Genomic DNA, 20,711 nt, shown 5'->3' on the forward strand with positions numbered 1-20,711 from the left:
AAGCAGCTCCAGATGTTAAACCAAGGAGAAGCCAGGGAGTTCCCAACGCCCCAGGTGTCCTCAGCCCACGACTGGCTGCTGTGGGAATGCGAAGCCCGGCTCCTTGTCTCAGAGCGGGGCAACCAGGAGGTGTGATGTCCACCCCGGGGTTCCTAGGAGGATCAGGCTGAAGCTGGGACTTGGCCTGAAAGTGTCCCCTCGCATGGCCACCCCCTTCCCCTTCCTGCTCCTCTACTCCTGGTGCCCCTCCATCCAGGGGCCAGACCTTAAAGAGTCACCCGCAAGAGAATCCTGGTCCCAAAGGAGCCTTCTGGGGGACCCGTGCTGAGAGAGGTTGTGGGCATGGCCCGCTGGGGCTCTGCCCGACCCAGGGCTGAGAGATGCAACCTCCCAGCTCTGGGTCCCTGCAGGAAGTGTTGGCAAGCACAGGGCCAGTCCTCCAAAGGCCCAGGTGCAGGGAGCCCAGGCCAAGCAGCCCGTGGAAGAAGCCACATGCTGTGCCACCCCGGGGAACACGACTGCAGGCCACGGCCCTTCCCGCCTCCTCCTCCTCCTCCTCCTCCTCCTCCTCCTCCTCCTCCTCCTCCTCCTCCTCCTCCTCCCACCCTGCCCCCGCCCCCGCCCCCACATGGCGCAGGGCCCAGAGACACCTCAGACACTTGCTACCCAAAGTGCAAAGGGCATCAGTTGCTCCTCCAAACCCCCCCCCCAGCCCAGCAGACCGCGTTGTCCAGCCAGCCCCCGGGCCTCCCTGGGGTGCCCAGCACAAAAGTGCAGACACCCACCGGACCCTCAATCTCAGTTTTCGGATGTTTTTGCCACTCTAAGGACCCGCAGGCCAGCTGGGCCTTCTGGCAGGACAGAGAGCCCCGGAATCCGACGTGGAGAGCTGGGTGTACGTCCCCATGAGGAGCCGGTCCCCACCTCCGCGGCTCCCCCCTTGCGGGGAGTGGCAGCCGCGGGGCCTCAGAGAAGACACCAGGCTGGGCCCCCGCGGCACAGCGGGAGCACGTCCCCCGCAGGCCACTTAGCGAGGGCGGCAGGCGGACGGTTGGGTTGCGCGAGACGCTGCGGCCACCCTGCTACCGGGTTCCTGGGAGGGCGTCCTGGAAGCAGCGTCCACACCAAGCCCTTGGAAGGCCCAGGCGACGGAGGAGCCCCGTCAGGCAGGGGCCGAGGACGGTGACAGGTGACAGGTGACAGGCCGGGCGGGAAGGAGTCAGTCAGGCAGGGGCCGAGGAGGAGACGGGCTGGGTAAGGGTTAGGGTTAGAGTCAGGGCACAAGTCACAATCGCAAAGACCTGGAAGTGACCCGAGTGCCCATCGACCCACGAGTGCGTCAATAAAATGTGGCGCGTGGACACCACGGAGTGCTATTCGGCTGTGAGGAACAGCGGTGAGAGGGCACCTCTCGTGGTTCTCCTGGCCAGAGCTGGAACCCGTTCCAGTAAGCCAGGTATCCCAAGAATGGACACACGAGCACCACGTGCTCGCGCTCACCGGCAAATGGGTACGAACCGATGGACACCTAAGTGGACACAGAGGAATCACCTTCATCGGGTGGGTGTCGGGCGGGCGTGGGGAGGGGATGGGCATACACATCCCTTAGGAACGGGGTGGGTGCGCACCCACTGGGGGATGGGCGCACTTGAAGCTCTGACCCGAGAGGGGTGGCGGGGAGAGGGCGATGTACCCGACCTTAACATTGGTGCCCCCACAATACGCTGGAACAACATGAGAGGTAAATGAATAAGAACACAGGGGGTAGGGGGGCACGGGCAACACATGTCACCTTAATACTTGGACTCCCATCATCTGCTTGAAAAGAGAGAGAAAAGAAAATGCAATACTAGAGATAAGAGACACTTTTTAAAAATAATGAATCCGAAGAGAAAAGTCAAAGGAGGCCTGTGGAGCAGGTCTGGGTGTGACTCCGGATCCCCCAACATCAGGTGCCACCACCAAAGATTCCTGCGTGTAGCCCATAAACCCCAAAAGCAACGGGACGAGTTCTGGTCACATACTCCCTCAAAATGACATCCTGGCCTTCTTCTGCAACTCCCTCCCCTCTCAGACTCTCAAGGTTTCCTCCAGCGTGTCGGTTCCCACAGAGCAGACCTTTGGTCTGAGACCTGACAGTCCAGAAGCCACGCATGCTGCCGCGTGGCGGCGGTGTCGCGGCTCGGGACAAGAGGAGGCCCCACAGTGCGGGCTGGGGCGCCAGGCACCGCGGCGGGCGCTGAGGGTGGGGGTCACCCCCACCCGGGGCCGCCCCCGCACTCCCAGAAACGCGACAGAACCAGAGGCAAAAAAAAAAAAAAGAAGAAGAAGAAGAAGCCTACGGCACCCGGTATTCCCCGGCGGTCTCCCATCCAAGTTCTAACCAGGCCCGACCCTGCTTAGCTTCCGAGATCGGGCGCGTTCGGGGTGGTGTGGCCGTGGACGGCGGAGGGCGCCCCTGCCCCGCTCAAGAAGCGGAGCCTCTCTGCGCTTCCCCGCCGCCTCCTCCCGCCCCAGGCCCCGCGCCGGCGCTGACCCGCGCCGGGCCGGGCCTGTTGAGTTCGCCGGCCGGGTCCGGCGGGCTCCCAGGGACGGGGGTGACAGGCGGGGCGGGCAGGGAGCGGCGGGCCGGGGTTGGGGGCTGTCTCTCTATACACACACACTCACACTCAGTCTCTCACTCACACTCACACAAGATGCGCCTCCACGGCTGGACCCGCCAAGGTGGAGACCTTCCAGCCCCCCTCCTCTCCTCGCCTGGCCTCCTTCACCTCCCCGCCCCCACCCCCAGCGCCGCTGACTGCGCACGGGCGGGCGGGGCGCTCGCCCTTTGACCCCAGCCAGGGGCCGCCCTCCCCCACAACCCCTTTCAGCTGCTCCCCCCACCCTGTGGCCGGGCGGCCGCCTGTTCCCCCGGGCCAGGGCTGGGGCACAGCGCACGGGGGAGGGGAGCGAGTGTATGGGGCGTCTCTCTCTCTCTCTCTCTCTCTCTCTCTCTCTCTCTCTCTCTCTCTCGGGATGTGTCCCATGGGTGGGGTGGGGTGGCGTGGTTTGTGGGGCGCTGAAGAAATCAGTCCCCTCCATCTCCTCCCTCTGGAAAACCCCCGAGCCCTTGGAGAACTGCCGGCAACGCTACCGTGGGGGCCGGGACCCTCCTCTGTGTCCTCCTGTGGCCCAGTCCAAGGGGCCTGGGCCTGGCCGGGGCTGCATTGGACCCCAACCACCCTGGCGTGTGGACTCGCTAACAATCGGCGATTAGATATTGGATTCCAGCGTCATTGAGGTCATTTCACTAATGAGTGCACCGGAAAGAGTTTCCTAATCCATCTGTGAGGGTGGCAACTGAAAGAGAATTTGAAAGCTGACAGAATAGGCGAGGAAAGGCATAGGAGATTTCCACACCCAGTAGGGAAGCCTTTCCCGAAATGGAAGAAAGAAAGGAGCAAACAGAGACACACCGGTAGCCCGCCCGGATCAGAGTCTGCCCCTGAGAGAAAGCACCCTGACCAGGTTCACCCGTGGGTGGGTGGCGAGCTAGCGGCATTCAGAAGAGCGAGGCCCGCAGTCTGTGCAGAAGACACCTGCACTCGGGTGTGTGTGGCGGCACAATTCCCAAGCAGCTCCAGATGTTAAACCAAGGAGAAGCCAGGGAGTTCCCAACGCCCCAGGTGTCCTCAGCCCACGACTGGCTGCTGTGGGAATGCGAAGCCCGGCTCCTTGTCTCAGAGCGGGGCAACCAGGAGGTGTGATGTCCACCCCGGGGTTCCTAGGAGGATCAGGCTGAAGCTGGGACTTGGCCTGAAAGTGTCCCCTCGCATGGCCACCCCCTTCCCCTTCCTGCTCCTCTACTCCTGGTGCCCCTCCATCCAGGGGCCAGACCTTAAAGAGTCACCCGCAAGAGAATCCTGGTCCCAAAGGAGCCTTCTGGGGGACCCGTGCTGAGAGAGGTTGTGGGCATGGCCCGCTGGGGCTCTGCCCGACCCAGGGCTGAGAGATGCAACCTCCCAGCTCTGGGTCCCTGCAGGAAGTGTTGGCAAGCACAGGGCCAGTCCTCCAAAGGCCCAGGTGCAGGGAGCCCAGGCCAAGCAGCCCGTGGAAGAAGCCACATGCTGTGCCACCCCGGGGAACACGACTGCAGGCCACGGCCCTTCCCGCCTCCTCCTCCTCCTCCTCCTCCTCCTCCTCCTCCTCCTCCCACCCTGCCCCCGCCCCCGCCCCCACATGGCGCAGGGCCCAGAGACACCTCAGACACTTGCTACCCAAAGTGCAAAGGGCATCAGTTGCTCCTCCAAACCCCCCCCCCAGCCCAGCAGACCGCGTTGTCCAGCCAGCCCCCGGGCCTCCCTGGGGTGCCCAGCACAAAAGTGCAGACACCCACCGGACCCTCAATCTCAGTTTTCGGATGTTTTTGCCACTCTAAGGACCCGCAGGCCAGCTGGGCCTTCTGGCAGGACAGAGAGCCCCGGAATCCGACGTGGAGAGCTGGGTGTACGTCCCCATGAGGAGCCGGTCCCCACCTCCGCGGCTCCCCCCTTGCGGGGAGTGGCAGCCGCGGGGCCTCAGAGAAGACACCAGGCTGGGCCCCCGCGGCACAGCGGGAGCACGTCCCCCGCAGGCCACTTAGCGAGGGCGGCAGGCGGACGGTTGGGTTGCGCGAGACGCTGCGGCCACCCTGCTACCGGGTTCCTGGGAGGGCGTCCTGGAAGCAGCGTCCACACCAAGCCCTTGGAAGGCCCAGGCGACGGAGGAGCCCCGTCAGGCAGGGGCCGAGGACGGTGACAGGTGACAGGTGACAGGCCGGGCGGGAAGGAGTCAGTCAGGCAGGGGCCGAGGAGGAGACGGGCTGGGTAAGGGTTAGGGTTAGAGTCAGGGCACAAGTCACAATCGCAAAGACCTGGAAGTGACCCGAGTGCCCATCGACCCACGAGTGCGTCAATAAAATGTGGCGCGTGGACACCACGGAGTGCTATTCGGCTGTGAGGAACAGCGGTGAGAGGGCACCTCTCGTGGTTCTCCTGGCCAGAGCTGGAACCCGTTCCAGTAAGCCAGGTATCCCAAGAATGGACACACGAGCACCACGTGCTCGCGCTCACCGGCAAATGGGTACGAACCGATGGACACCTAAGTGGACACAGAGGAATCACCTTCATCGGGTGGGTGTCGGGCGGGCGTGGGGAGGGGATGGGCATACACATCCCTTAGGAACGGGGTGGGTGCGCACCCACTGGGGGATGGGCGCACTTGAAGCTCTGACCCGAGGGGGGAGGCGGGGAGAGGGCGATGTACCCGACCTTAACATTGGTGCCCCCACAATACGCTGGAACAACATGAGAGGTAAATGAATAAGAACACAGGGGGTAGGGGGGCACGGGCAACACATGTCACCTTAATACTTGGACTCCCATCATCTGCTTGAAAAGAGAGAGAAAAGAAAATGCAATACTAGAGATAAGAGACACTTTTTAAAAATAATGAATCCGAAGAGAAAAGTCAAAGGAGGCCTGTGGAGCAGGTCTGGGTGTGACTCCGGATCCCCCAACATCAGGTGCCACCACCAAAGATTCCTGCGTGTAGCCCATAGAACCCCAAAAGCAACGGGACGAGTTCTGGTCACATACTCCCTCAAAATGACATCCTGGCCTTCTTCTGCAACTCCCTCCCCTCTCAGACTCTCAAGGTTTCCTCCAGCGTGTCGGTTCCCACAGAGCAGACCTTTGGTCTGAGACCTGACAGTCCAGAAGCCACGCATGCTGCCGCGTGGCGGCGGTGTCGCGGCTCGGGACAAGAGGAGGCCCCACAGTGCGGGCTGGGGCGCCAGGCACCGCGGCGGGCGCTGAGGGTGGGGGTCACCCCCACCCGGGGCCGCCCCCGCACTCCCAGAAACGCGACAGAACCAGAGGCAAAAAAAAAAAAAAAGAAGAAGAAGAAGAAGCCTACGGCACCCGGTATTCCCCGGCGGTCTCCCATCCAAGTTCTAACCAGGCCCGACCCTGCTTAGCTTCCGAGATCGGGCGCGTTCGGGGTGGTGTGGCCGTGGACGGCGGAGGGCGCCCCTGCCCCGCTCAAGAAGCGGAGCCTCTCTGCGCTTCCCCGCCGCCTCCTCCCGCCCCAGGCCCCGCGCCGGCGCTGACCCGCGCCGGGCCGGGCCTGTTGAGTTCGCCGGCCGGGTCCGGCGGGCTCCCAGGGACGGGGGTGACAGGCGGGGCGGGCAGGGAGCGGCGGGCCGGGGTTGGGGGCTGTCTCTCTATACACACACACTCACACTCAGTCTCTCACTCACACTCACACAAGATGCGTCTCCACGGCTGGACCCGCCAAGGTGGAGACCTTCCAGCCCCCCTCCTCTCCTCGCCTGGCCTCCTTCACCTCCCCGCCCCCACCCCCAGCGCCGCTGACTGCGCACGGGCGGGCGGGGCGCTCGCCCTTTGACCCCAGCCAGGGGCCGCCCTCCCCCACAACCCCTTTCAGCTGCTCCCCCCACCCTGTGGCCGGGCGGCCGCCTGTTCCCCCGGGCCAGGGCTGGGGCACAGCGCACGGGGGAGGGGAGCGAGTGTATGGGGCGTCTCTCTCTCTCTCTCGGGATGTGTCCCATGGGTGGGGTGGGGTGGCGTGGTTTGTGGGGCGCTGAAGAAATCAGTCCCCTCCATCTCCTCCCTCTGGAAAACCCCCGAGCCCTTGGAGAACTGCCGGCACCGCTTCGTGGGGGCCGGGACCCTCCTCTGTGTCCTCCTGTGGCCCAGTCCAAGGGACCTGGGCCTGGCCGGGGCTGCATTGGACCCCGACCACCCTGGCGTGTGGACTCGCTAACAATCGGCGATTAGATATTGGATTCCAGCGTCATTGAGGTCATTTCACTAATGAGTGCACCGGAAAGAGTTTCCTAATCCATCTGTGAGGGTGGCAACTGAAAGAGAATTTGAAAGCTGACAGAATAGGCGAGGAAAGGCATAGGAGATTTCCACACCCAGTAGGGAAGCCTTTCCCGAAATGGAAGAAAGAAAGGAGCAAACAGAGACACACCGGTAGCCCGCCCGGATCAGAGTCTGCCCCTGAGAGAAAGCACCCTGACCAGGTTCACCCGTGGGTGGGTGGCGAGCTAGCGGCATTCAGAAGAGCGAGGCCCGCAGTCTGTGCAGAAGACACCTGCACTCGGGTGTGTGTGGCGGCACAATTCCCAAGCAGCTCCAGATGTTAAACCAAGGAGAAGCCAGGGAGTTCCCAACGCCCCAGGTGTCCTCAGCCCACGACTGGCTGCTGTGGGAATGCGAAGCCCGGCTCCTTGTCTCAGAGCGGGGCAACCAGGAGGTGTGATGTCCACCCCGGGGTTCCTAGGAGGATCAGGCTGAAGCTGGGACTTGGCCTGAAAGTGTCCCCTCGCATGGCCACCCCCTTCCCCTTCCTGCTCCTCTACTCCTGGTGCCCCTCCATCCAGGGGCCAGACCTTAAAGAGTCACCCGCAAGAGAATCCTGGTCCCAAAGGAGCCTTCTGGGGGACCCGTGCTGAGAGAGGTTGTGGGCATGGCCCGCTGGGGCTCTGCCCGACCCAGGGCTGAGAGATGCAACCTCCCAGCTCTGGGTCTCTGCAGGAAGTGTTGGCAAGCACAGGGCCAGTCCTCCAAAGGCCCAGGTGCAGGGAGCCCAGGCCAAGCAGCCCGTGGAAGAAGCCACATGCTGTGCCACCCCGGGGAACACGACTGCAGGCCACGGCCCTTCCCGCCTCCTCCTCCTCCTCCTCCTCCTCCTCCTCCTCCTCCTCCCACCCTGCCCCCGCCCCCGCCCCCACATGGCGCAGGGCCCAGAGACACCTCAGACACTTGCTACCCAAAGTGCAAAGGGCATCAGTTGCTCCTCCAAACCCCCCCCCCAGCCCAGCAGACCGCGTTGTCCAGCCAGCCCCCGGGCCTCCCTGGGGTGCCCAGCACAAAAGTGCAGACACCCACCGGACCCTCAATCTCAGTTTTCGGATGTTTTTGCCACTCTAAGGACCCGCAGGCCAGCTGGGCCTTCTGGCAGGACAGAGAGCCCCGGAATCCGACGTGGAGAGCTGGGTGTACGTCCCCATGAGGAGCCGGTCCCCACCTCCGCGGCTCCCCCCTTGCGGGGAGTGGCAGCCGCGGGGCCTCAGAGAAGACACCAGGCTGGGCCCCCGCGGCACAGCGGGAGCACGTCCCCCGCAGGCCACTTAGCGAGGGCGGCAGGCGGACGGTTGGGTTGCGCGAGACGCTGCGGCCACCCTGCTACCGGGTTCCTGGGAGGGCGTCCTGGAAGCAGCGTCCACACCAAGCCCTTGGAAGGCCCAGGCGACGGAGGAGCCCCGTCAGGCAGGGGCCGAGGACGGTGACAGGTGACAGGTGACAGGCCGGGCGGGAAGGAGTCAGTCAGGCAGGGGCCGAGGAGGAGACGGGCTGGGTAAGGGTTAGGGTTAGAGTCAGGGCACAAGTCACAATCGCAAAGACCTGGAAGTGACCCGAGTGCCCATCGACCCACGAGTGCGTCAATAAAATGTGGCGCGTGGACACCACGGAGTGCTATTCGGCTGTGAGGAACAGCGGTGAGAGGGCACCTCTCGTGGTTCTCCTGGCCAGAGCTGGAACCCGTTCCAGTAAGCCAGGTATCCCAAGAATGGACACACGAGCACCACGTGCTCGCGCTCACCGGCAAATGGGTACGAACCGATGGACACCTAAGTGGACACAGAGGAATCACCTTCATCGGGTGGGTGTCGGGCGGGCGTGGGGAGGGGATGGGCATACACATCCCTTAGGAACGGGGTGGGTGCGCACCCACTGGGGGATGGGCGCACTTGAAGCTCTGACCCGAGGGGGGAGGCGGGGAGAGGGCGATGTACCCGACCTTAACATTGGTGCCCCCACAATACGCTGGAACAACATGAGAGGTAAATGAATAAGAACACAGGGGGTAGGGGGGCACGGGCAACACATGTCACCTTAATACTTGGACTCCCATCATCTGCTTGAAAAGAGAGAGAAAAGAAAATGCAATACTAGAGATAAGAGACACTTTTTAAAAATAATGAATCCGAAGAGAAAAGTCAAAGGAGGCCTGTGGAGCAGGTCTGGGTGTGACTCCGGATCCCCCAACATCAGGTGCCACCACCAAAGATTCCTGCGTGTAGCCCATAGAACCCCAAAAGCAACGGGACGAGTTCTGGTCACATACTCCCTCAAAATGACATCCTGGCCTTCTTCTGCAACTCCCTCCCCTCTCAGACTCTCAAGGTTTCCTCCAGCGTGTCGGTTCCCACAGAGCAGACCTTTGGTCTGAGACCTGACAGTCCAGAAGCCACGCATGCTGCCGCGTGGCGGCGGTGTCGCGGCTCGGGACAAGAGGAGGCCCCACAGTGCGGGCTGGGGCGCCAGGCACCGCGGCGGGCGCTGAGGGTGGGGGTCACCCCCACCCGGGGCCGCCCCCGCACTCCCAGAAACGCGACAGAACCAGAGGCAAAAAAAAAAAAAAGAAGAAGAAGAAGAAGCCTATGGCACCCGGTATTCCCGGGCGGTCTCCCATCCAAGTTCTAACCAGGCCCGACCCTGCTTAGCTTCCGAGATCGGGCGCGTTCGGGGTGGTGTGGCCGTGGACGGCGGAGGGCGCCCCTGCCCCGCTCAAGAAGCGGAGCCTCTCTGCGCTTCCCCGCCGCCTCCTCCCGCCCCAGGCCCCGCGCCGGCGCTGACCCGCGCCGGGCCGGGCCTGTTGAGTTCGCCGGCCGGGTCCGGCGGGCTCCCAGGGACGGGGGTGACAGGCGGGGCGGGCAGGGAGCGGCGGGCCGGGGTTGGGGGCTGTCTCTCTATACACACACACTCACACTCAGTCTCTCACTCACACTCACACAAGATGCGCCTCCACGGCTGGACCCGCCAAGGTGGAGACCTTCCAGCCCCCCTCCTCTCCTCGCCTGGCCTCCTTCACCTCCCCGCCCCCACCCCCAGCGCCGCTGACTGCCCGCGGGCGGGCGGGGCGCTCGCCCTTTGACCCCAGCCAGGGGCCGCCCTCCCCCACAACCCCTTTCAGCTGCTCCCCCCACCCTGTGGCCAGGCGGCCGCCTGTTCCCCCGGGCCAGGGCTGGGGCACAGCGCACGGGGGAGGGGAGCGAGTGTATGGGGCGTCTCTCTCTCTCGGGATGTGTCCCATGGGTGGGGTGGGGTGGCGTGGTTTGTGGGGCGCTGAAGAAATCAGTCCCCTCCATCTCCTCCCTCTGGAAAACCCCCGAGCCCTTGGAGAACTGCCGGCACCGCTTCGTGGGGGCCGGGACCCTCCTCTGTGTCCTCCTGTGGCCCAGTCCAAGGGGCCTGGGCCTGGCCGGGGCTGCATTGCCCCCCAACCACCCTGGCGTGTGGACTCGCTAACAATCGGCGATTAGATATTGGATTCCAGCGTCATTGAGGTCATTTCACTAATGAGTGCACCGGAAAGAGTTTCCTAATCCATCTGTGAAGGTGGCAACTGAAAGAGAATTTGAAAGCTGACAGAATAGGCGAGGAAAGGCATAGGAGATTTCCACACCCAGTAGGGAAGCCTTTCCCGAAATGGAAGAAAGAAAGGAGCAAACAGAGACACACCGGTAGCCCGCCCGGATCAGAGTCTGCCCCTGAGAGAAAGCACCCTGACCAGGTTCACCCGTGGGTGGGTGGCGAGCTAGCGGCATTCAGAAGAGCGAGGCCCGCAGTCTGTGCAGAAGACACCTGCACTCGGGTGTGTGTGGCGGCACAATTCCCAAGCAGCTCCAGATGTTAAACCAAGGAGAAGCCAGGGAGTTCCCAACGCCCCAGGTGTCCTCAGCCCACGACTGGCTGCTGTGGGAATGCGAAGCCCGGCTCCTTGTCTCAGAGCGGGGCAACCAGGAGGTGTGATGTCCACCCCGGGGTTCCTAGGAGGATCAGGCTGAAGCTGGGACTTGGCCTGAAAGTGTCCCCTCGCATGGCCACCCCCTTCCCCTTCCTGCTCCTCTACTCCTGGTGCCCCTCCATCCAGGGGCCAGACCTTAAAGAGTCACCCGCAAGAGAATCCTGGTCCCAAAGGAGCCTTCTGGGGGACCCGTGCTGAGAGAGGTTGTGGGCATGGCCCGCTGGGGCTCTGCCCGACCCAGGGCTGAGAGATGCAACCTCCCAGCTCTGGGTCTCTGCAGGAAGTGTTGGCAAGCACAGGGCCAGTCCTCCAAAGGCCCAGGTGCAGGGAGCCCAGGCCAAGCAGCCCGTGGAAGAAGCCACATGCTGTGCCACCCCGGGGAACACGACTGCAGGCCACGGCCCTTCCCGCCTCCTCCTCCTCCTCCTCCTCCTCCTCCTCCTCCCACCCTGCCCCCGCCCCCGCCCCCACATGGCGCAGGGCCCAGAGACACCTCAGACACTTGCTACCCAAAGTGCAAAGGGCATCAGTTGCTCCTCCAAACCCCCCCCCCAGCCCAGCAGACCGCGTTGTCCAGCCAGCCCCCGGGCCTCCCTGGGGTGCCCAGCACAAAAGTGCAGACACCCACCGGACCCTCAATCTCAGTTTTCGGATGTTTTTGCCACTCTAAGGACCCGCAGGCCAGCTGGGCCTTCTGGCAGGACAGAGAGCCCCGGAATCCGACGTGGAGAGCTGGGTGTACGTCCCCATGAGGAGCCGGTCCCCACCTCCGCGGCTCCCCCCTTGCGGGGAGTGGCAGCCGCGGGGCCTCAGAGAAGACACCAGGCTGGGCCCCCGCGGCACAGCGGGAGCACGTCCCCCGCAGGCCACTTAGCGAGGGCGGCAGGCGGACGGTTGGGTTGCGCGAGACGCTGCGGCCACCCTGCTACCGGGTTCCTGGGAGGGCGTCCTGGAAGCAGCGTCCACACCAAGCCCTTGGAAGGCCCAGGCGACGGAGGAGCCCCGTCAGGCAGGGGCCGAGGACGGTGACAGGTGACAGGTGACAGGCCGGGCGGGAAGGAGTCAGTCAGGCAGGGGCCGAGGAGGAGACGGGCTGGGTAAGGGTTAGGGTTAGAGTCAGGGCACAAGTCACAATCGCAAAGACCTGGAAGTGACCCGAGTGCCCATCGACCCACGAGTGCGTCAATAAAATGTGGCGCGTGGACACCACGGAGTGCTATTCGGCTGTGAGGAACAGCGGTGAGAGGGCACCTCTCGTGGTTCTCCTGGCCAGAGCTGGAACCCGTTCCAGTAAGCCAGGTATCCCAAGAATGGACACACGAGCACCACGTGCTCGCGCTCACCGGCAAATGGGTACGAACCGATGGACACCTAAGTGGACACAGAGGAATCACCTTCATCGGGTGGGTGTCGGGCGGGCGTGGGGAGGGGATGGGCATACACATCCCTTAGGAACGGGGTGGGTGCGCACCCACTGGGGGATGGGCGCACTTGAAGCTCTGACCCGAGGGGGGAGGCGGGGAGAGGGCGATGTACCCGACCTTAACATTGGTGCCCCCACAATACGCTGGAACAACATGAGAGGTAAATGAATAAGAACACAGGGGGTAGGGGGGCACGGGCAACACATGTCACCTTAATACTTGGACTCCCATCATCTGCTTGAAAAGAGAGAGAAAAGAAAATGCAATACTAGAGATAAGAGACACTTTTTAAAAATAATGAATCCGAAGAGAAAAGTCAAAGGAGGCCTGTGGAGCAGGTCTGGGTGTGACTCCGGATCCCCCAACATCAGGTGCCACCACCAAAGATTCCTGCGTGTAGCCCATAGAACCCCAAAAGCAACGGGACGAGTTCTGGTCACATACTCCCTCAAAATGACATCCTGGCCTTCTTCTGCAACTCCCTCCCCTCTCAGACTCTCAAGGTTTCCTCCAGCGTGTCGGTTCCCACAGAGCAGACCTTTGGTCTGAGACCTGACAGTCCAGAAGCCACGCATGCTGCCGCGTGGCGGCGGTGTCGCGGCTCGGGACAAGAGGAGGCCCCACAGTGCGGGCTGGGGCGCCAGGCACCGCGGCGGGCGCTGAGGGTGGGGGTCACCCCCACCCGGGGCCGCCCCCGCACTCCCAGAAACGCGACAGAACCAGAGGCAAAAAAAAAAAAAAAGAAGAAGAAGAAGAAGCCTACGGCACCCGGTATTCCCCGGCGGTCTCCCATCCAAGTTCTAACCAGGCCCGACCCTGCTTAGCTTCCGAGATCGGGCGCGTTCGGGGTGGTGTGGCCGTGGACGGCGGAGGGCGCCCCTGCCCCGCTCAAGAAGCGGAGCCTCTCTGCGCTTCCCCGCCGCCTCCTCCCGCCCCAGGCCCCGCGCCGGCGCTGACCCGCGCCGGGCCGGGCCTGTTGAGTTCGCCGGCCGGGTCCGGCGGGCTCCCAGGGACGGGGGTGACAGGCGGGGCGGGCAGGGAGCGGCGGGCCGGGGTTGGGGGCTGTCTCTCTATACACACACACTCACACTCAGTCTCTCACTCACACTCACACAAGATGCGCCTCCACGGCTGGACCCGCCAAGGTGGAGACCTTCCAGCCCCCCTCCTCTCCTCGCCTGGCCTCCTTCACCTCCCCGCCCCCACCCCCAGCGCCGCTGACTGCGCACGGGCGGGCGGGGCGCTCGCCCTTTGACCCCAGCCAGGGGCCGCCCTCCCCCACAACCCCTTTCAGCTGCTCCCCCCACCCTGTGGCCGGGCGGCCGCCTGTTCCCCCGGGCCAGGGCTGGGGCACAGCGCACGGGGGAGGGGAGCGAGTGTATGGGGCGTCTCTCTCTCTCTCTCTCTCTCTCTCTCTCTCTCTCTCTCTCGGGATGTGTCCCATGGGTGGGGTGGGGTGGCGTGGTTTGTGGGGCGCTGAAGAAATCAGTCCCCTCCATCTCCTCCCTCTGGAAAACCCCCGAGCCCTTGGAGAACTGCCGGCAACGCTACCGTGGGGGCCGGGACCCTCCTCTGTGTCCTCCTGTGGCCCAGTCCAAGGGGCCTGGGCCTGGCCGGGGCTGCATTGGACCCCAACCACCCTGGCGTGTGGACTCGCTAACAATCGGCGATTAGATATTGGATTCCAGCGTCATTGAGGTCATTTCACTAATGAGTGCACCGGAAAGAGTTTCCTAATCCATCTGTGAGGGTGGCAACTGAAAGAGAATTTGAAAGCTGACAGAATAGGCGAGGAAAGGCATAGGAGATTTCCACACCCAGTAGGGAAGCCTTTCCCGAAATGGAAGAAAGAAAGGAGCAAACAGAGACACACCGGTAGCCCGCCCGGATCAGAGTCTGCCCCTGAGAGAAAGCACCCTGACCAGGTTCACCCGTGGGTGGGTGGCGAGCTAGCGGCATTCAGAAGAGCGAGGCCCGCAGTCTGTGCAGAAGACACCTGCACTCGGGTGTGTGTGGCGGCACAATTCCCAAGCAGCTCCAGATGTTAAACCAAGGAGAAGCCAGGGAGTTCCCAACGCCCCAGGTGTCCTCAGCCCACGACTGGCTGCTGTGGGAATGCGAAGCCCGGCTCCTTGTCTCAGAGCGGGGCAACCAGGAGGTGTGATGTCCACCCCGGGGTTCCTAGGAGGATCAGGCTGAAGCTGGGACTTGGCCTGAAAGTGTCCCCTCGCATGGCCACCCCCTTCCCCTTCCTGCTCCTCTACTCCTGGTGCCCCTCCATCCAGGGGCCAGACCTTAAAGAGTCACCCGCAAGAGAATCCTGGTCCCAAAGGAGCCTTCTGGGGGACCCGTGCTGAGAGAGGTTGTGGGCATGGCCCGCTGGGGCTCTGCCCGACCCAGGGCTGAGAGATGCAACCTCCCAGCTCTGGGTCCCTGCAGGAAGTGTTGGCAAGCACAGGGCCAGTCCTCCAAAGGCCCAGGTGCAGGGAGCCCAGGCCAAGCAGCCCGTGGAAGAAGCCACATGCTGTGCCACCCCGGGGAACACGACTGCAGGCCACGGCCCTTCCCGCCTCCTCCTCCTCCTCCTCCTCCTCCTCCTCCTCCCACCCTGCCCCCGCCCCCGCCCCCACATGGCGCAGGGCCCAGAGACACCTCAGACACTTGCTACCCAAAGTGCAAAGGGCATCAGTTGCTCCTCCAAACCCCCCCCCCAGCCCAGCAGACCGCGTTGTCCAGCCAGCCCCCGGGCCTCCCTGGGGTGCCCAGCACAAAAGTGCAGACACCCACCGGACCCTCAATCTCAGTTTTCGGATGTTTTTGCCACTCTAAGGACCCGCAGGCCAGCTGGGCCTTCTGGCAGGACAGAGAGCCCCGGAATCCGACGTGGAGAGCTGGGTGTACGTCCCCATGAGGAGCCGGTCCCCACCTCCGCGGCTCCCCCCTTGCGGGGAGTGGCAGCCGCGGGGCCTCAGAGAAGACACCAGGCTGGGCCCCCGCGGCACAGCGGGAGCACGTCCCCCGCAGGCCACTTAGCGAGGGCGGCAGGCGGACGGTTGGGTTGCGCGAGACGCTGCGGCCACCCTGCTACCGGGTTCCTGGGAGGGCGTCCTGGAAGCAGCGTCCACACCAAGCCCTTGGAAGGCCCAGGCGACGGAGGAGCCCCGTCAGGCAGGGGCCGAGGACGGTGACAGGTGACAGGTGACAGGCCGGGCGGGAAGGAGTCAGTCAGGCAGGGGCCGAGGAGGAGACGGGCTGGGTAAGGGTTAGGGTTAGAGTCAGGGCACAAGTCACAATCGCAAAGACCTGGAAGTGACCCGAGTGCCCATCGACCCACGAGTGCGTCAATAAAATGTGGCGCGTGGACACCACGGAGTGCTATTCGGCTGTGAGGAACAGCGGTGAGAGGGCACCTCTCGTGGTTCTCCTGGCCAGAGCTGGAACCCGTTCCAGTAAGCCAGGTATCCCAAGAATGGACACACGAGCACCACGTGCTCGCGCTCACCGGCAAATGGGTACGAACCGATGGACACCTAAGTGGACACAGAGGAATCACCTTCATCGGGTGGGTGTCGGGCGGGCGTGGGGAGGGGATGGGCATACACATCCCTTAGGAACGGGGTGGGTGCGCACCCACTGGGGGATGGGCGCACTTGAAGCTCTGACCCGAGAGGGGTGGCGGGGAGAGGGCGATGTACCCGACCTTAACATTGGTGCCCCCACAATACGCTGGAACAACATGAGAGGTAAATGAATAAGAACACAGGGGGTAGGGGGGCACGGGCAACACATGTCACCTTAATACTTGGACTCCCATCATCTGCTTGAAAAGAGAGAGAAAAGAAAATGCAATACTAGAGATAAGAGACACTTTTTAAAAATAATGAATCCGAAGAGAAAAGTCAAAGGAGGCCTGTGGAGCAGGTCTGGGTGTGACTCCGGATCCCCCAACATCAGGTGCCACCACCAAAGATTCCTGCGTGTAGCCCATAAACCCCAAAAGCAACGGGACGAGTTCTGGTCACATACTCCCTCAAAATGACATCCTGGCCTTCTTCTGCAACTCCCTCCCCTCTCAGACTCTCAAGGTTTCCTCCAGCGTGTCGGTTCCCACAGAGCAGACCTTTGGTCTGAGACCTGACAGTCCAGAAGCCACGCATGCTGCCGCGTGGCGGCGGTGTCGCGGCTCGGGACAAGAGGAGGCCCCACAGTGCGGGCTGGGGCGCCAGGCACCGCGGCGGGCGCTGAGGGTGGGGGTCACCCCCACCCGGGGCCGCCCCCGCACTCCCAGAAACGCGACAGAACCAGAGGCAAAAAAAAAAAAAGAAGAAGAAGAAGAAGCCTACGGCACCCGGTATTCCCGGGCGGTCTCCCATCCAAGTTCTAACCAGGCCCGACCCTGCTTAGCTTCCGAGATCGGGCGCGTTCGGGGTGGTGTGGCCGTGGACGGCGGAGGGCGCCCCTGCCCCGCTCAAGAAGCGGAGCCTCTCTGCGCTTCCCCGCCGCCTCCTCCCGCCCCAGGCCCCGCGCCGGCGCTGACCCGCGCCGGGCCGGTCCTGTTGAGTTCGCCGGCCGGGTCCGGCGGGCTCCCAGGGACGGGGGTGACAGGCGGGGCGGGCAGGGAGCGGCGGGCCGGGGTTGGGGGCTGTCTCTCTATACACACACACTCACACTCAGTCGCTCACTCACACTCACACAAGATGCGCCTCCACGGCTGGACCCGCCAAGGTGGAGACCTTCCAGCCCCCCTCCTCTCCTCGCCTTCCCTCCTTCACCTCCCCGCCCCCACCCCCAGCGCCGCTGACTGCGCACGGGCGGGCGGGGCGCTCGCCCTTTGACCCCAGCCAGGGGCCGCCCTCCCCCACAACCCCTTTCAGCTGCTCCCCCCACCCTGTGGCCGGGCGGCCGCCTGTTCCCCCGGGCCAGGGCTGGGGCACAGCGCACGGGGGGAGGGGAGCGAGTGTATGGGGCGTCTCTCTCTCTCTCGGGATGTGTCCCATGGGTGGGGTGGGGTGGCGTGGTTTGTGGGGCGCTGAAGAAATCAGTCCCCTCCATCTCCTCCCTCTGGAAAACCCCCGAGCCCTTGGAGAACTGCCGGCACCGCTTCGTGGGGGCCGGGACCCTCCTCTGTGTCCTCCTGTGGCCCAGTCCAAGGGGCCTGGGCCTGGCCGGGGCTGCATTGGACCCCGACCACCCTGGCGTGTGGACTCGCTAACAATCGGCGATTAGATATTGGATTCCAGCGTCATTGAGGTCATTTCACTAATGAGTGCACCGGAAAGAGTTTCCTAATCCATCTGTGAGGGTGGCAACTGAAAGAGAATTTGAAAGCTGACAGAATAGGCGAGGAAAGGCATAGGAGATTTCCACACCCAGTAGGGAAGCCTTTCCCGAAATGGAAGAAAGAAAGGAGCAAACAGAGACACACCGGTAGCCCGCCCGGATCAGAGTCTGCCCCTGAGAGAAAGCACCCTGACCAGGTTCACCCGTGGGTGGGTGGCGAGCTAGCGGCATTCAGAAGAGCGAGGCCCGCAGTCTGTGCAGAAGACACCTGCACTCGGGTGTGTGTGGCGGCACAATTCCCAAGCAGCTCCAGATGTTAAACCAAGGAGAAGCCAGGGAGTTCCCAACGCCCCAGGTGTCCTCAGCCCACGACTGGCTGCTGTGGGAATGCGAAGCCCGGCTCCTTGTCTCAGAGCGGGGCAACCAGGAGGTGTGATGTCCACCCCGGGGTTCCTAGGAGGATCAGGCTGAAGCTGGGACTTGGCCTGAAAGTGTCCCCTCGCATGGCCACCCCCTTCCCCTTCCTGCTCCTCTACTCCTGGTGCCCCTCCATCCAGGGGCCAGACCTTAAAGAGTCACCCGCAAGAGAATCCTGGTCCCAAAGGAGCCTTCTGGGGGACCCGTGCTGAGAGAGGTTGTGGGCATGGCCCGCTGGGGCTCTGCCCGACCCAGGGCTGAGAGATGCAACCTCCCAGCTCTGGGTCCCTGCAGGAAGTGTTGGCAAGCACAGGGCCAGTCCTCCAAAGGCCCAGGTGCAGGGAGCCCAGGCCAAGCAGCCCGTGGAAGAAGCCACATGCTGTGCCACCCCGGGGAACACGACTGCAGGCCACGGCCCTTCCCGCCTCCTCCTCCTCCTCCTCCTCCTCCTCCTCCTCCTCCTCCTCCTCCCACCCTGCCCCCGCCCCCGCCCCCACATGGCGCAGGGCCCAGAGACACCTCAGACACTTGCTACCCAAAGTGCAAAGGGCATCAGTTGCTCCTCCAAACCCCCCCCCCAGCCCAGCAGACCGCGTTGTCCAGCCAGCCCCCGGGCCTCCCTGGGGTGCCCAGCACAAAAGTGCAGACACCCACCGGACCCTCAATCTCAGTTTTCGGATGTTTTTGCCACTCTAAGGACCCGCAGGCCAGCTGGGCCTTCTGGCAGGACAGAGAGCCCCGGAATCCGACGTGGAGAGCTGGGTGTACGTCCCCATGAGGAGCCGGTCCCCACCTCCGCGGCTCCCCCCTTGCGGGGAGTGGCAGCCGCGGGGCCTCAGAGAAGACACCAGGCTGGGCCCCCGCGGCACAGCGGGAGCACGTCCCCCGCAGGCCACTTAGCGAGGGCGGCAGGCGGACGGTTGGGTTGCGCGAGACGCTGCGGCCACCCTGCTACCGGGTTCCTGGGAGGGCGTCCTGGAAGCAGCGTCCACACCAAGCCCTTGGAAGGCCCAGGCGACGGAGGAGCCCCGTCAGGCAGGGGCCGAGGACGGTGACAGGTGACAGGTGACAGGCCGGGCGGGAAGGAGTCAGTCAGGCAGGGGCCGAGGAGGAGACGGGCTGGGTAAGGGTTAGGGTTAGAGTCAGGGCACAAGTCACAATCGCAAAGACCTGGAAGTGACCCGAGTGCCCATCGACCCACGAGTGCGTCAATAAAATGTGGCGCGTGGACACCACGGAGTGCTATTCGGCTGTGAGGAACAGCGGTGAGAGGGCACCTCTCGTGGTTCTCCTGGCCAGAGCTGGAACCCGTTCCAGTAAGCCAGGTATCCCAAGAATGGACACACGAGCACCACGTGCTCGCGCTCACCGGCAAATGGGTACGAACCGATGGACACCTAAGTGGACACAGAGGAATCACCTTCATCGGGTGGGTGTCGGGCGGGCGTGGGGAGGGGATGGGCATACACATCCCTTAGGAACGGGGTGGGTGCGCACCCACTGGGGGATGGGCGCACTTGAAGCTCTGACCCGAGGGGGGAGGCGGGGAGAGGGCGATGTACCCGACCTTAACATTGGTGCCCCCACAATACGCTGGAACAACATGAGAGGTAAATGAATAAGAACACAGGGGGTAGGGGGGCACGGGCAACACATGTCACCTTAATACTTGGACTCCCATCATCTGCTTGAAAAGAGAGAGAAAAGAAAATGCAATACTAGAGATAAGAGACACTTTTTAAAAATAATGAATCCGAAGAGAAAAGTCAAAGGAGGCCTGTGGAGCAGGTCTGGGTGTGACTCTGGATCCCCCAACATCAGGTGCCACCACCAAAGATTCCTGCGTGTAGCCCATAGAACCCCAAAAGCAACGGGACGAGTTCTGGTCACATACTCCCTCAAAATGACATCCTGGCCTTCTTCTGCAACTCCCTCCCCTCTCAGACTCTCAAGGTTTCCTCCAGCGTGTCGGTTCCCACAGAGCAGACCTTTGGTCTGAGACCTGACAGTCCAGAAGCCACGCATGCTGCCGCGTGGCGGCGGTGTCGCGGCTCGGGACAAGAGGAGGCCCCACAGTGCGGGCTGGGGCGCCAGGCACCGCGGCGGGCGCTGAGGGTGGGGGTCACCCCCACCCGGGGCCGCCCCCGCACTCCCAGAAACGCGACAGAACCAGAGGCAAAAAAAAAAAAAAGAAGAAGAAGAAGAAGCCTACGGCACCCGGTATTCCCCGGCGGTCTCCCATCCAAGTTCTAACCAGGCCCGACCCTGCTTAGCTTCCGAGATCGGGCGCGTTCGGGGTGGTGTGGCCGTGGACGGCGGAGGGCGCCCCTGCCCCGCTCAAGAAGCGGAGCCTCTCTGCGCTTCCCCGCCGCCTCCTCCCGCCCCAGGCCCCGCGCCGGCGCTGACCCGCGCCGGGCCGGGCCTGTTGAGTTCGCCGGCCGGGTCCGGCGGGCTCCCAGGGACGGGGGTGACAGGCGGGGCGGGCAGGGAGCGGCGGGCCGGGGTTGGGGGCTGTCTCTCTATACACACACACTCACACTCAGTCTCTCACTCACACTCACACAAGATGCGTCTCCACGGCTGGACCCGCCAAGGTGGAGACCTTCCAGCCCCCCTCCTCTCCTCGCCTGGCCTCCTTCACCTCCCCGCCCCCACCCCCAGCGCCGCTGACTGCGCACGGGCGGGCGGGGCGCTCGCCCTTTGACCCCAGCCAGGGGCCGCCCTCCC

The 20,711-nt window shown here is 63.7% G+C and overlaps 6 pseudogenes; all 6 read right to left on the reverse strand.

Annotated features, from left to right (window-relative positions):
* Positions 1-2,335: 2,335 nt before the first annotated feature.
* Positions 2,336-2,444, reverse strand: LOC142872700 (uncharacterized; annotated as a pseudogene).
* A 3,486-nt stretch (positions 2,445-5,930) lies between these two features.
* On the reverse strand, positions 5,931-6,039 carry LOC142872702 (uncharacterized; annotated as a pseudogene).
* A 3,452-nt stretch (positions 6,040-9,491) lies between these two features.
* On the reverse strand, positions 9,492-9,600 carry LOC142872754 (uncharacterized; annotated as a pseudogene).
* Positions 9,601-13,043: 3,443 nt separating this feature from the next.
* On the reverse strand, positions 13,044-13,152 carry LOC142872703 (uncharacterized; annotated as a pseudogene).
* Positions 13,153-16,623: 3,471 nt separating this feature from the next.
* LOC142872615 (uncharacterized) lies at positions 16,624-16,732 on the reverse strand (annotated as a pseudogene).
* Positions 16,733-20,189: 3,457 nt separating this feature from the next.
* LOC142872704 (uncharacterized) lies at positions 20,190-20,298 on the reverse strand (annotated as a pseudogene).
* Between the last annotated feature and the right edge of the window lie 413 nt (positions 20,299-20,711).

Source organism: Microcebus murinus, chromosome 8, assembly GCF_040939455.1.
Source record: "Microcebus murinus isolate Inina chromosome 8, M.murinus_Inina_mat1.0, whole genome shotgun sequence".
Lineage (NCBI taxonomy): Eukaryota > Metazoa > Chordata > Mammalia > Primates > Cheirogaleidae > Microcebus > Microcebus murinus.